This window comes from Coenobita brevimanus, chromosome 74, assembly GCF_032717465.1.
Source record: "Coenobita brevimanus isolate Jiangsu-jjx chromosome 74, ASM3271746v2, whole genome shotgun sequence".
In the NCBI taxonomy this organism is placed as follows: Eukaryota; Metazoa; Arthropoda; class Malacostraca; order Decapoda; family Coenobitidae; genus Coenobita; species Coenobita brevimanus.
In genome coordinates, this window is record NC_137027.1 from 29,704,618 (window position 1) to 29,721,705 (window position 17,088).

The window sequence follows — 17,088 nt, forward strand, 5'->3', positions numbered from 1 at the left end:
TCACTATTTGTATATTTTTCACTTTTCTTCGTATTTATAGCACCGTAAGTCCATTGTGTAACCCATTCACTACGATGATGTATTCGATTTTTTGTCTTCATGATGATGATGATGATGGTGACGATCATGATGATGATCATGATGATTATGGCTTTCTTCTGCTTTCTCGTACTTTTCTTCCTCTTCGTTTTCTTCTTCTTCCTCCTCCTCCTCTTCCTCCTCCTCCTTCTCTTCTTCTTCTTCCTCTTCTCCCTCCTCCTCCTTCTTCTCTTCTTCTTCTTCTTCTTCTTCTTCCTCCTCTTCTTCTTCTTCGCCATCTACTTCTTCCTCCTCCTCCTCCTTCTCCTCCTCCTCTTCCTCTCCTCCTTATTCTTTTTTCTAGTTAATATTAATTCACTGTTGCCCATTCCCAGCGTGCAAAACATTACCCACACTAGAATAACGCTGAGAATGGCTAGGCTGAAAATAGGAAGGGGTTGAGTAGGCAGGGTGGAGATCGCCTGGTTGAGAATGGGGAGGATGAGGATGAATTGGCTGAGAATTGCTAGGACGAACATTGCTAGGATGAGAATAGCTTGGTTGAACATTGCTGGGGTGAGAATATATCCGCCGATCACTGTTAGGGTGAGAATAGCTGCGAATATACCGTGCAACATGCCCCTCTGGCCAAGGATCGAGAATATTCCGCTGAACCGTCCCTTACACGTGTACGTGTGATGCTGTTCGTGTCCGTAAGTGCCCTCGTTCCACGAGATGGGATATCTTAGATCAGGATGAGCATGGTTGTTTTAGCTTACTCAAGTTTGCACAATTTCAGTCACTTCCTTTGAGTTATGAGCTTCTGAAAAAGAACTTATCATAACTTCCAGTGTCCTCAGTGGCTTGGCAATGTTCTCCAACAATAGCCGTAGTTCATATAAGATTTCCAAACTAATTTCAGTACTCATGATATCTTTCACGATTGCTGTCGAGGCTGTTGGAGCTATGAGGCATCTTTGCCTTACTACATGTTGAGGGTCTAAGTGAGCTTATCCTCTTGCTATATACAGTAGATGGGAACCCATGGTGTAAGTCCCCTCATCGTTACCTAACGAAAAAGAAAATCCATTAATTAGCTAATCTAGTCTTGCTGAGGTCAATGGCAGTGATGATGCTTTTCATTCACTATATCTCTATCTATTTCTCAAATTATCTATCTAAATATATACAGTATGTCAAATTACCTATCTGTCTATCTATCTATCTGTTCACCTATCAATCTTTCCATCTATCTATCCATCTATCTACCTACGAATATACTCGCAGTTCTGTTTTTGTTTTTCAGCCAACCTCTACTTCTAAATATCTTTTTTATTATTTTTTTGTTTTTTAATGCAAGGAAGAAGGAACCAAAGGCCAGGAGCTGGCAAACCATTCCTTCCAAGAAAAGAATACAAAAGAGCCAAATTCAAGATCTATGTATCTATCCACCCATTTTTATATTTATCTATCTATTCATCTATCTATATACAGGTATATATATATATATATATATATATATATATATATATATATATATATATATATATATATATATATATATATATATATATATATATATATATATATATCTATATCTATATATCTGTCCATCAGTCCATCCATCCACCTACATATCTACAAGTATCTATCCATCTACTCATCCATCCACCTACATATCCATCTATCTATCGTAACAAACAAGGTGTGTGTGGAGTTAAGTGCTTGTCTCTGAATTCCAGCAACACTTACTCTCCTCACAATTGACACACTTCATTATCGTCTATTTTGCAGTGTTACGACTTTCTTCATTTAATTCGTACTGTAAAATGGTAGTAGTAGTAGTAGTAGTAGTAGTAGTAGTAGTGGTAGTAGTAATAGTAATGGTGGTGGTAGTAGTGGTAGTAGTAGTAGTAGTAGTGGGAGTAGTAGTAGTAGTAGTAGTAGCAGCAGTAGTGCTGGTGGTGGTGTTGATGGTGGTAGTAGTAGTAGTAGTAGTAGTAGTTTCACATTCGGAACAGCTCACGGTCTTGTGTTCCCGCTGACGCCATTTTTGTTCCAGCTGCCGCCATTTCGTTCCCTCTGGAGTCTAGGAGTGTCAATACCGTGGCCTTGAACCGTCTCATGGTAGGTGCAGGTCTAGTTCCGGTGGTTGGGGGGGATGGGGGTGCCGTCTGTTCGGTCAGGCTGGCTAGCGGGTCTAATACAGAATCGTCTCTGTGGAAGATGTAGTGATGATGATGATGATGATGAGGAGGAGGAGGAGGAGGAGGATGGTGGTGATGATAATGATAATGGTTTTGATGATGATGATGATGATGATGGTGACGATGATGATGATGATGATGGCGACGATGATGATGATGAGAAAGAGGATAAAAACAAAGAATGATGATGATTGTTCTCTACCTCCACTATCATCATCTATCTATTCTTTTCACTTGGAGAAAGCGCTGCAGGGGAGGGGGGGACATGTAACCGGAGAAGAAGGACATGGAGGAATGATATTTACTTTTCCTCCCATCCCTCCCTCTCTCTCTCACCTGGCAACACACACACACACACACTTCCCTTCTCATACGTTAATAGGGTCCAAGTGGGGAACAAACTGCATCATCTTCATAATATACACAATTTTCAATATAAGGGGGCAATTTTTCGATGTGTATAAAGAGAGGTGTCTTCACCTCCATTGAACTCTGTAGTAACGCATTTTGAAAATGACTTCTTTCCTAGAGACTTGTTAAGGTTTATTAGTAGACTAAACACTTCGTAAAAATATACAAAGAAGAATTTTTGTTATATTCCTGATGCTTTTATTAACACCAAATAAATAATAACAATACTTCTGCATATTGCAGTATATGACAGTCCCATCTGTGTCCTGATTGGCTAACTATTATGACGTCACTAGCTCCGCCCCCTCACAACACCTGTGGCTGCTGGGCCAGCCGCCACAAGCTTGGCGAGTGTGGGATGGGAAATTGGGAATTTAGTGTGGACCCTGACACGGAGGTGGTTGGGTGCAATGGCTCCTTTCGCTTTGCTCTTCATTTTAGTGGCTGTTCTTCCTGCTTTGAGTTCAGGTACGGTAATTTATTAAGCTTTTTGAGATTCGTGATGTTAAATGCCTTTTGAAATTTCGTTAGAACTCTTCACTAGTGATTTATTGTGTCCGCACATCGATATTCTCTCGTGTCTTATAGATGCAAAGTACTATATGTCCAGTGTTGTCACTGAAGAAAATGAAAAAATCCAAGATGACTGCCAAAAACTCCAAGATTACACACAAAAAACCAAGGTACCTACAGACATACACTAAGACCTACCATTCTAAAATTTTAGGGGAAAAATTGATGTCTCACCTGTGATTCAGTTTACATCAGTGCAGAAAGACTTGGATAGGGTTGTCCTCAGAATCACTGGCAACTTCTGGCTCACTTGGATGCAGAGTTGCCTGCTGCGACTTGCTGTACCTTTCTTCATAGCGCTGCCGACACTTTCCGCTTTTTACATCATCATTGAGCTGTCTTGATGGCTCCCATTCATAGCATGACACTTCCTGTCTAGCAATGGCCTGTTTTGCTAGTAGCCGGTTTGCAACTGAGCTAGTCAGCAGTCTGTTTGTGCACTTTGTCTTAATCATGTTCAACTGAGAGAACATTCTCTCAACTGATTGCAGAGGAATGTGGCAAAGTAAGATCACATTCACAGATAAATCTCGAAAGCTTATCAAACTTTGCATGATTGTTGACATCTTTAACTTCATTTAGTTCATGCCAAACAGATGTTGCTGACTTGCTTAGTTTGTCAAGACTTGCCCTGGCATACAGCAGATCTTGCCATTGATCTTGTAGTTCGTCAAGTTCCTGCTCCCTCACAAGATTAGGAAACTGAACAGCCAGCTTGGCAATGGACTTCATCTGTCTTTGAGGGGACAAGGCTTCTCAAGGGTCCATAATCTGAACCATTGCTAAGATGTTTGCCTCCTCAAAAGGAAATCTATTCTTCATCTGCATACATAGTTCTATAAAAAAAACATGAGGCAGTCTTGGCGGAGCCTCTTTTCTCCTTCCCCAAGTGGCTCTTTCAAAAGTAACATGTCACTCCTACCACCAAGACTGATGTTATCCACACTGAGATGTAAGGACTGATCTTGAGGATTTAGTTCTGAGAGTATCAGAGAACTCAACATTTCATCCTTGATAAACATTCCGAGGATACTGCGGTACTTGTCAGTGATTGTAGATTGTGCTGAGTAAAATATTTCCACTGAAACTCTAGGTTCATTTTATCTACTTCCCCAATTATGTAATTTAAAAAAAGCAATAAATGTTTGGTCCCACAGTTCATCATGGTGTTCCAGATTTGGCCAGCTCTATCAGTCTTATCAGTTCTACTTTCTGCATGGAAAAATAGCTCAAGTGCATCCCACAGTTCTTATATTTGACTGTTTCGCTGTATTTTTCACTTTACTAATATTATTATTAGTAGCAGTAGTAGTAGTAGTATCATTACTACCATTACTACTACTATTATTATTATTATTTATATTATTATTTTCACTCACTATTATTATCCTCACCATTATTCCATATGGTGGGGATATAGGAATCGCCCCTGTCCGTCCGTCTTTCCGTCCGGGCCTGTATCTCGTAAACTACCAGGTGGATTGGCTTCCTATCACACAGAAAGATAGAGTATGTGTCGTAGTTGATGCCCGTATAGGTAAAATTGCCATATTGTCTGTACTTCACGAGCTATGACCATATAAGGAAAAATCTGTCTTGTTACCTCCGCCAAGGAGGTTATGTTTTACCCCGCGTTGGTTGGCTGGTTTGTCTGTCTGTCTGTCTGTCTGTTAGCAGGATTACTCAAAAGGTTATGAGCGGATTTTTGAAATTTTTTGGAAGAGTAGGCCATGGGCCAAGGAAGAATGATTAAATCTGGGGGCGGATCCAGAGTATGCAGCACAATATCTCCAAAAGTTCGCAGTGAATTTCAATGAAATTTTATGGATAGATGGGCCATGGACCCAAAACGAACTGATTAAATATGGGGACGGATCCGGATCCTGTATCCACTAATACGAATCCAGATCCTTTTTAATGGCAATGGTATTGGCGGAGGTATACGCTCTCTGAGCGCTTTCTAGTGTTATATTTTGGAAACTTCTTGCTGGATTCTCTTCATATCTTACAGAAAGATAGAGTATAAGCCCTGGTTTATATCCTTATATATAGAATTGCCACGCTGTAAGTATTTTACGAGCTATATCCATTCAAGGAAACTAATCTCTAAACAGCTATATCTTGGAAACTACTTGTTGGATCATCTTGACGTCTTAAAGAACAAGAAACGGTGCCAAGGCACAGCAAGCCTGTGTCCGGCAGCCATTTTAGTGTTGACGTGTAAACATAACAGGATATCAAGCCAAAGATATCACATAAAATTTGGAGTAAATCGGGTGAAAATTAACGATTTTCAGCCCATTTGAAATTTTAGGGCCGACCCACCTGACATTGACCCTCCTACCGCTAACTGGGGGATGACCCCCCTCATGTAATGAAGCAAGTTAGAGAATGCAAATTTGAGAGATCCATCATTTAGGTTTGGTTTCATGTCAATGTGACGAAAGAGCCATGTCGATTTTTTTTTTTTTTTTTTTTTACATACTTTTGGGTCTACAGCCTGGGTCTTGGCCCAATTTGGCTCAAAATTTAATCAGGTGCTCAAAAGGTCTGGATCCCAGTAATTTTAGTCAAAATCGCACCTCTAGTTTTCACATAAAGTTGTTAAAGACAGACAGACGGTCAAACAAACAGACAGACAGACAGACAGTGAATACAATAGCTTACCAAATTCCGAGCCCCTCCGGGGCGGGAACGGGTAATGTATGAGTCCAAGTTTATGCCCCTTTATATATATATATATATATATATATATATATATATATGAAATTGGCCTAAGGATTAGTGCATATCTGTATATTCTTTACCGCATGATGGGGATACGTCTTTGGTGAAGGTTTGTTGTTATTGTTATCATCATTATTACCTGTATTATTACTACTACTACAGCATTATCATTATTATGATCACTACTATTGTTATTGTTATTACTATTATCATTATTTATATCATTGTCACTATCACTTCTACTGGTATCATTATCACTTACTGTTATCATCACTACTATTATTATTATCACCACTGCTCTTATCACCACTACTATTATTATTATTATTATTATTACTACTACTAATATTATCACTACTGCTGTTATTATGATCAATATTACTATTATCACTATGATCATTATCACTACTATTATTATCATTACTGCTGTTATTACCATTACAACTACTTTTATCATTACCACTATTATTATTGTCACTACTATTATTATTATCATCACTACAACTATTATTATCATTACAACTACTATTATTAATATCACTACTTCTATCAGTACTACTATTATTATATCACTACTATTATTTTTATTATCAGTGCTATTATTAGCACTGCTGTTATTATGATCACTAATACTATTATTATTATCACTACCGGTACTACTTTTAACATTATGACTACTACTATCTATATAACTACGATTATTATCACTACTACTATTATTATCACTATTACTATTATCATTATCACTACTGCTATTATTATCATCATGACTACTAGAATTATCATCACTACCACTATCACTACTACTACAATTATCATCACTACAACTATTACTTTCTAACCCACAGCCGGTGACAAGCAAACGTGTGAGTTCCGTCTCTGCTGCTACACGCGTCCAGACGGCATGTGTGGCTGCGATTACAACTGCAAAGACTGGAGTAAGAGGTTGTTCGGGAGCCCCACCATGACCACAAGGACAACGAAGACGACCAGCACGACTCGAGGTGACCCCAGCATCGGCAGTGTGAGTAGTGGTAAAGGAGGTCGTGAAGCCCCCAGTGGTCTTCGCGCAGTATGGCAGTCGTAAGCAAGAACTCGGCTCCATTATCCTCAACAAGAACGACAAGAACACCAACAAAAACAACAATAACAGAACAACAAGAATGACAAATAAACAAGAACAAAGAACAAGAACAACAATACCACCACAACAACTACAAAAACAACAAAAAAACAAGAAACAACAAAACAACAACAAGAAACCATCAACAACAAAAACAATGACAAAATACTGTATAGTCTTTTCACCTTAGCTTGGCCCAGATTCTCGTCCTTTTGCAGCTTATGTCACGTAGCTCAGTGGCAGAATAAGACAATGCTACGGCTCTACATCCCTCCCATAGCACTTCTTCGTGACTAGCAATTTGAAGGGGTTAATGAGGTCTATATCTGCCCTCCCCCTCGTTCCAAAATTCACTCCTGTGCTTAATAAAATCGCTTGGATGTGATATGGATTACATGAAAAGGTAAAAAAAAAAAAAAAAAAGAATGCTCTCTCTCTCTCTCTCTCTCTCTCTCTCTCTCTCTCTCTCTCTCCAAATATATTGTTCAGAGAGTGAAGTACCATGTTTCATTATCCTGTGTGGTGTGGTGTGGTGCGGGTTTTTCTGACTGGTGTGGTTTTATCATGTGTGGTGGTGTGATGTGGCCTTTATTGATTAGTGTGGTATTATCCTGTGTGGTGGTGTGGTGTGGTGTGGGTATGATCGACTGGTGTGGTATTATCCTGTGTGGTGGTGTGGTGTGGTGTGGGTATGATCGACTGGTGTGGTATTATCCTGTGTGGTGGTGTGGTGTGGTGTGGTATTGTTCTGTGTGGTGGTGTGGTGTGGTGTGGTATTGTTCTGTGTGGTGGTGTGGTGTGGTGTGGTATTGTTCTGTGTGGTGGTGTGGTGTGGGTATTACTGACTGCTGTAGTATTGTCTTGTGTGGTAGCACGGTCTGGTGTGGGTACTACTGACTGCTGTGGTATTGTCCTGTGTGGTGGTCCGGTCTGGTGTGGGTATTACTAACTGGTATTATAGACAGAGAAGTCGAGACAGCAACAGCCCCCTTGCTCCTTTCAGGCTGTCTGATAGAGAATTTAACCCACCCCGTCCCGACCATTTTTTGACCACTGGTACCCCCCAATCCCGACCATTTTTCGACCCTTTTTTTTTTTGCTAAAACTTTCGCTTTTGGTGAGAAACATCGAAAATTCATAGAGAAATCGCTCACCTGAGGTTTAAAATACTCATTACAGGTAGGAGAGCCTTCTTACCTTACTGGGTTTTCTATCAGGCTGGCACCAAAGAAAACGAGTTCTATGGGAGGATAACTATTTCACACCACTCATAAACGGTATTTATTTATTTACTGTTATGAATTTATATGTAGTACAAGAGTATATTGGTTTTCAAGCAGTAATATAGGCATTATAAGCATTGTTTCACTCACTAATACCTGACCTTTTTTTGCCACATTACCTGATCATCATTTCTAACTGTTTCTTCCTCTAATGCTATGTAAAGTTTGTCCTCCACATTGTCACTGAATGGGGAATCACTCTGGCCCTGAATTTCGTACCGTGGCATGACATGGCTATACTGGCCAGGTCACTGATAACAGGTGAATTGCTGAGAAAAGGGCATGCAGGGGGGGGGAGGAGGTCATGCTGGGTAAGGCATTGTCTCTGCCTAGCATCTTGTTGAGGAAGGTGTCCCGTGTATACGTACCAAAAATGACTCGCGAAAATTGAAAATTGTGGAAATTATGAACCTTGTAATTGCAGGACGTTGAAGTACGTCCTCGGGATTAGCTGTGACAAAACGTGAGGACGTGGAAGTACGTCCTCGGGACGGCGCGGGTTAAAAGGCTGGAGGTCATAGGAAGAGGGAGAAACTGAGGGCGATAGTTCCTCATCTGACATACAGTTAAGATGATGATGATAATGACGAGAAGGAGGAGGAAGAAGAGGAGAATGATGGTGGCGATGGTGGATAATGAAAAGAGGAGAAGAAAAAGAACTATTTGTGGATATTCCGTAACACCTCTTCCTTAGCAATTTAATATTCTCATTATACCCCAGTTTTTCTTCTATATCTTATTTATGCAAATTATGAAGATATATAAAGGATATGCATAACATGAGAGGGAATAATAACATGGAGTACGTAAAATAATTAGCCAAAAAGTAACTGTTACGCTATGTCGTTCTTGAGAGAGAGAGAGAGAGAGAGAGAAAGGCTAGTTTTTGCTGATTTTACTGAATTAGATTTTTCCTATATCTTTTATTTTCTTTTTACTTCTCTCGTATTACACCACCCATCCCTTCCTTCCCCACTCCCCCCTTCCCACCCTCCTTCCTCCTTTCCCCTCTCAGTAGTAGTTGTAGTGGTGTATAGATGATGATGCTGTCTGTGCGGCCTAGCAGACCCATCGACCACGAACAAGCAACACCTTCATGTGGCAGACAGCGCCTAGCCAGGGTGGGAACAGGGCCCTTCCTCACGGCGAGGTGCTGATAGAATGAAGGAGGCATACCCCCAAGAGGATGAGCTGTGTATAGGATATGTATAGTAGTCGAGTCACCCAGACTTTGTCTACTTGGTAAATGAGGCTGAGTTCCCCGTCTGAGAGTGTTGTACATGGCCAGCTACAACGTCACTGCTATGATAGTACCTCCCTGGACGATGGTAACCATGCAGCTATTACCTTTTTGGTGGGCTAACGGGTGCTACACCTTGTCCAAGGGTGACCCGGGACAGTGCAGGGCAAGGGCGTCCATCTTCTCTGAACCGGGCACATCACACGGCCGCATACCCATGATGTGTTAGGTAATGATGAGCAATTAAGCAAATTATACTCGTTTTACTCTAATCTGGCCAAGATTTCTTGGTTATTTTGTAGTTTATTTCACACTCTAAATTCCTTCCATTGCACTTCTTCATGACTGGCATCATATTCTGGTTTTAATCTATGGTAACAGCTTAGAATTCAAGATGGAGAGATGGCAATTTTAGGCCAAGTTAAAGTGAAAATGGTATAATACACAATGGAGTATAGAGGAAGGCAAACAGCAGTAGGAAATCCATCATATTTTTTTATAATGCAATTTTTCTTTTTCCAAATTATTTAACTATAACCACATATTGAAATTGTGCAAATATGGAGAAGCAGTTTTTGTCTCAAACCCTCTTCTGATGTAAAATGAAAATAGTTACCTATCTAGCGATCAATCTGTATCTATGAATCTATTATCTACTATCTACCTATGACTATCTGTGTGTATGTATGTATGGATGGATGGATGGATGCATATGACCATACAAGTATACAGTGTGGAGAGAAAGAGAGAGAGAGAGAGAGAGAGATGTGTGTGTGTGTGTGTGTGTGTGATTATAATATATATATATATATATATATATATATATATATATATATATATATATATATATATATATATATATATATATATATATATATATATATATATATATATATATATATATCATCAGCCGTTGAGGTCCACTGCAGGACCGGCCTATCCCTACCGAAGCTGGGACGATACAGCCAATGTATCTCTACCCAGTGGCTTAGGCTGTCTGGTAGAGACTGTATGTAGGGTGAGAAGTGCTTGTAAGTGTAACTGTAGTGTTGTAGTGGCTTTGGATGTGTGTGTGTAGTCTGTGAACCAATTGTAATCGGCCCGCCTTAATCCGATTGGGTGCAAGCATACTAGTATGCGATACTGGTTCAACCACAGCATCCCTTATGTCCGCCAAATAACAAGTGGCTCGGTGAAAGATTCCCAAAATTTTTACAACTCTGGTGGGAGGCGAACCCTAGTCCACCAGCGTGCGAAACGCACACCCTACCACTATATATATATATATATATATATATATATATATATATATATATATATATCTATATATACTTTTTTTTTTTTTTTTTTTTTTCAGGGTACATATACCCTGGAAGTATACAAGTATATGCACCAACTTCTCAAAGCTCACATGAAGAAATAGACAAATTCTATGACGACATATCGCAGAGTATGGAAGAAGAAAAGACCAAATATAGTATACTCATGGGAGACTTCAATGCAGATGTTGGTAAATCAAAAAATGGAGAAGCATGTATGGGAAAATTTGGAGTTGGAGAAATGAATGAAAGAGGAGAAATGCTGGTAAATTTTGCTAAAATGTATACAGTGAGAATAATGAACACATCCTTTCATAAAAGAACAGAGATATTGGACCTGGAAAAGCCCAAATGGAGAAACAAAGAATGAGATCGACTTTTTTTTTTATAGCAGATAAGAATAACGGGATCACAAATGTCACAGTTATCAACAAGTAAGTACAGGAAGTGACCATAAAATGGGTTGCACAGCCAGAGTCATTTCAGAAGTGAAAGAAAGAAGATGATTAAAGGTGAAAATATTTGCCCAATAAAAGTAAACGAAAACAAAGCAGCCTTTCAGTTTGAAATAAAGAACAGCTCTCATGCTCTAAGTAATGCTGAATGTGACATTGATGAGCTGAATAACAGACCAACAAAAGTGCTAAGAGAATAAGCGGAGGTAGTTGGAAAACCTAATATAACCAAAGTCAAGAATATATAAGGAGAGACCCTCGAGCCTAGGGAAAAAAAAAAAAAAAAAAAAAAAGAGACATTAAATGAAAGTAAAAACAAAGAAAAAGGAAATAGAACGAGCGCAATCAAACAAGCTTATCAACAAGAGACAAAAGAAGAAAAATGAAGAGGACCATGGATCAGATCAAAGAAACCATCAAAAAAGGGAAAAAGTCTGAAACAGGTCTGAAGTAAAATGGCACTAGGAAAGCAACAAACTACATAATGCAGACAAAAACAGTGCAGAGATAAAATGGTGAAGAGAGTTGAAGAAATTTACAATGAAATGTATGCATCAAAGACAGTTGTAGCGATAACTAACTTTTCAGTTGACACAAGTGAAATGCCAGAGGTAACACCGGGCAAAGTAAATATTTCTCTAAAAAGCATGAAAAGAGGGAAGGCTCCGGGAGAAGATGGGATAGTAGCAGATTTACTGTTGGATGCAAGAGTAGAGGTACAGTACAGGTTTGCTCACTTATTTACTCAGTGTATAAAATTAAGAAAATTTCCAAAACGTGATGTAATGCAATAGTTACTGTATTTTACTTTACAAAAAAGGTGACTGAAAAGATCTTAGTAACTCTCCACCCATTAGCTTATTATCAGTCATTTACAAACTCTTCACTAAAGTCCTTACGAACAGAATAACAAATTTGTAGGGAAACCAACCTTGTGACAAGGCAGGATTCTGATGCGGGTATTCAGCTACTGATCATCTACACACAATTAATCAGCTAATTGAGAAAACTACAGAATTTAATAAACCATTGTGCTTAGATTTTGTTGATTAAGAAAAGGCTTTCGATCCAGTGGAGCACATAGCTATTATGAAATCATTGCGAGAACAAGAAGTGAATGAGAACTTTGTAAAATTGCTCGAAAACATATATGAAGAGGGGACTGCTACAGTTAAATTCCATAAGGACTCTGAAAAAAATTAGATTAAGAAAGGCATGCATCAGGGAGGTACAATTTCACCAAAATTATTTATAGCATGCCTAGAAAGTATTTTCAGAAAGCAAGGCTGGGAAAACAAAGGAGTGAACATGATGGAGAAAAGCTAAACCATTTAAGATTTGCAGATGACATTCGTCTAATCTCAAAAACAACAGATATATTGCAAGAAATGTTAAGTGACCTGAACAGAGAAAGTCTCAAAGTAGGGCTAAAGATGAACCGGAGTAAAACTAAAGTTTAATCCACAAACACCAAAAAGCGACATAAGGATAAGTGAAGAAATTCTTGAAGAAATCGAGGAGTACAATTACTTGGGGCAATTACTAAAATTAACGAAACATCATAATACAAAAGAAAAAAAAAAAGACATTACAATCGGATGGAAAGCTTCCGGTAAACATAGAGACATTATGAAGAGTAGCTTGCCAGTTTGTATGAAACGAAAAGTATATAACAAATATATAATTCCAGCTATGATGTATGGTTGTGATGTAGTGCCATAATTTTAAGTATTAGTATAAGTTAGTATAAGCTAGTATTGTAATAGTAATATTAAAACTTAGGTAATATTGTAAATATTCTACACAGTTCATTTAGATGTTAAATCTTATATTTAAGTCTAGTCTTAGTTGATATTCATATTGTGAACAGGAATCTGATATTGATAGTAATGAGTTAAGTATTGGTGTGAATATAATTGTTATACATATGGTCCAGCCGTTCCAACAAAGACGTAAAACGGCGAAATTTATGTAGGAATTAAAATTAGCGAATGTCTTCCTTAATATTCTGATCTAGAAATTTACATGCCAAAGTCAGTACATTTCCCCTTTTGAACAATGCAGTGGTGAATTGAAAATGTCTGAATTAAGATTCTTGAAGGTATAATTTGTGAAGCGCGAAATTGATGTTATTGAAACGTGTTTACAGTCACGTAGGCGTATAAGTCGACGCACGTAATAAAACTGTTTGAATTCCTAATTGATTTGGCTTCGTTATGATTGAAGTTCCTGTACACTTATCACAAAAATTTCAACATTGTAAGTCATTTATCTACGTATGTTATTTGCAAACGTATCTCGTATTCTTTAAAGATCCTAGAGCTTCGAAAATATTACACAGTAATTAGTTAAAGTTTTAGCCGATTCCCCGACACTGTCTTGGTTAAGTATAAAAAGGCACGAGGCGGCCGCCACTTCTAGAAACCTTATATGGAAAAGCTATTTCCACCGCACTGTGACATCTGTGATGCGGTGTTATCTATCAGTCATGTTATCCTGCGCTGTCGGCGATTTATTCATGAACGCACTTCACTTATAAATTACTGCGGCGCAGCAGACGTCCCCTTCACCCTTTCCACCATCCTGGGTGATGGGAACATTGTTATGACTGATAAATTGATGGCTTTCTTGAGAGAAACCGGACTGATCAGAGTGATGTGACTTTTTTACTATATGGTTTTGTTTTTTATCGACTGTAATTATGTATATATTGTACTATTAATTAGGGTTGACAGTTAACATATTTGAAATAGTTCATCCTTCCCACTGATCTATTTCCAATATTGATGTCCCCTACATTAAACCCTGTTCCTCGACTGACAGTCACCAGCTGATGAGTGTAAGTGTGCAATATAGAAAGGTATTGGGCAGTTGCAGTCGATGGTGGTCGGTTGGGCGAGGTCCTTCACTTTCTGTACATGTTATGTAAATACCTTCTACCACCTTGTTTAAGTTGTTCTAATTAGGGCCGACAGCTGACGTAAATGGAAGTGTTCCTGACTCGTCTGGTTCTCTTTCATATATTGATGTCTTCTATATTAGGTTGTGCCTCGACTGACAGTCAGCAAGTGATGAGTGCAGGTATGAATGTAGAAACGCATTACATACTCGTATCTGCAGTCGATGGTGTTCTGTTAGTCGAGGTATTTTTACCATTAGTGAAGGTCTAGCTATTTGTCTCTGTAGGATTTAGTATAGGTTAGCGATTTGTCTGTTAGGTGATTAGTTTTAGGGTCTTCAGATTGGGTATTTATGTTTATGAATAATGGAAGGTCAAAAAATATATAAAAAATCAAATAAAAATACAAAAAACAAATAACATAAAAATTATATATATATATATATATATATATATATATATATATATATATATATATATATATATATACGTGTGCATAGAAGTGTGTCTGTATATATGCATGGAAGTGTGTGTGTTTTTATATATATATATATATATATATATATATATATATATATATATCCTTATATGACCAGGGGCCCCATATATATATATATCGATAATGGCCAGAAAAAAATAAACCAAAAAAGAAAAAAAAAAGCCGCTTCTGTGTCGTTGGTCGAGGTATTTTTACAATCAGTGTAGTTCTAAAAGATCGAACTCTCCAAAATTGTTTGATGGCAACTGTGCCAGAGCAACAGCCCAAAAGTCATTAGCATATAACTCTTACTTATAATAAAAAACATCTGAATCACTCTCCCAATTTAAAATTGCTAGAAATCATGCAAAAGCTGTATTAAATCTATCTAAATCAAACTTTCTTCAAAAGCAAGCATCAAAACTACTTAACAACCCTATAGCAATAGAATATTCTGGTCAACTCTTAATTCTTTCAATAATAACTTTAACAAGTCATCTTCCATTCCCCCACTAAAATCTTCAGATGGCAACATTACAAATGACCCACGTGGGAAAGCAGATATTTTTGCCTGTACCTTTGCCAGAAGCTCTACCATAGACGATACCAGCCAGAATGTCCCAGTACTGGAACTTAATTCTCCCGAAATTGCCCCACTTAAAATACAGACAAGATACGTAAATCCATCCTAGACAATTTACCCACCAACAAAGCTCCAGGCCCAGATGGAATTCCGCCAATTGTTTTGAAAAAGTGTTCCCCTGAACTTGCCTCTGTCCTAGCTAAATTATTCAAACTATGCATACATACTTCTCTATTCCCAGATTCATGGAAAGAAGCCAATATCCACCCAGTTCCAAAAAAGGGAAGTTCGTCTGACCCCTCCAATTACAGACCAATAGCTGTCACATCTTCTCTTGGTAAGGTATTTGAAACTTTAATTAATAAGCACATTGTTAAACATCTTGAATCCAACAACTTAATTAGTGATAGACAATATGGTTTTCGCCACGAAAGATCCACCATTGACATACTCAATCTCTTAACTCATACCATCCATCAATCAATTGATCTTTTTGGAGAAACTCATGCAGTAGCTCTTGATATCTCTAAAGCTTTCGACAGAGTATGGCACCGTTCCCTGCTGTCCAAACTCCCTTGCTATGGACTAACGTCTTTTGTTCCTTTGATTTCTTTATATCTTAGTGACAGGAAAATAACAGTAAAAGTAGGTGATGTATATTCCAATTTCCACTCAGTTAACGCCGGCGTGCTGCAGAGATCAGTTCTGGCGCCAGCCCTATTTCTGGTTCATATTAATGATCTCTTATCTGTCACCCACAATCCCATTCACTCATATGCAGATGACTCAACACTACATAGTTCATTCACACTCAGACATCTATTTACAAAGTCTAATATCTCTACCTCTCAACTCAGTACAGTCATCTCCATAAATCAAGATCTAGCTACAATCAGTGAATGGGGCAAAAAACCTTGTCTCTTTTAATGCTTGTAAAACTAAATATATACAGTTTACTAATAGACAGATATTGCCAGATTCGTACATTGCCTTCAGTGCTACTAATATTTCCATCTCCAAAAGTATTGAAATTCTTGGCGTTTCACTTAACAGTGCCTTCAGCTGGACCTCTCATGTCAGATCACTTGCTAAAACCTCCTCAAAGAAACTTAGATAATTGTACAGAGTCCGTAACTTCTTCGCCGATGAGCAGTTAGCTATAATTTATAAGAGTCATGTGCGCTCTCAGCTTGAATATTGCTCACCCTTGTGGAATGGTTGTGGAGAGGTTGCATTAAGACAACTAGACAATATTCAGAACAAAGCTGTCAGAATCATTAACAACCCTGCCATTACATATAAACTACCTCCCCTGCAAGTAGGAAGGAATGTTGCCTCCCTTGCATTATTTTACAGATATTTTTTTGGCAAATGCTCAGACGAAGTTGCGTCCATGGTGCCACCTCTCCATGCCTTCCCTCGTGCTACACGGGCATCTGGTAGTGCTCATGACTGGAATGTCACTCAGCCATATTGCAGAACGTCTGCCTATCAGAATTCTTTCATTCCCCGAACTGCATCTCTCTGGAACTCGCTTCCTCAGAGTTGTTTCCCTCCAAATTTCAACCCACAACTGTTCAAGTCTAACTGTTACAGATATTTTATGAACAGAGGACACCAGTAATCTGGTGTATGGATTATTATTTTTTTACTCATTTGTTTTTCCTTCCTCCGTTCTGTTATTTAAAAAAAAAAAAAAAAAAAAGCTTTTCGTCTCTTTAGGATTTAGTATAGGTTAGCGAATTGTCTGTTAGGTGATTAGTTTTATAGGG

At 38.3% G+C, this 17,088-nt stretch overlaps 1 long non-coding RNA gene across 1 annotated transcript; it reads left to right on the forward strand.

Annotated features, from left to right (window-relative positions):
- The first annotated feature begins 2,997 nt into the window (after positions 1–2,997).
- Positions 2,998–7,461, forward strand: LOC145407780 (uncharacterized). The gene is made up of 2 exons (XR_013898794.1): positions 2,998–3,104; positions 6,785–7,461. It is a non-coding gene; the product is annotated as an uncharacterized LOC145407780 (long non-coding RNA).
- The last annotated feature ends 9,627 nt before the right edge of the window (positions 7,462–17,088 follow it).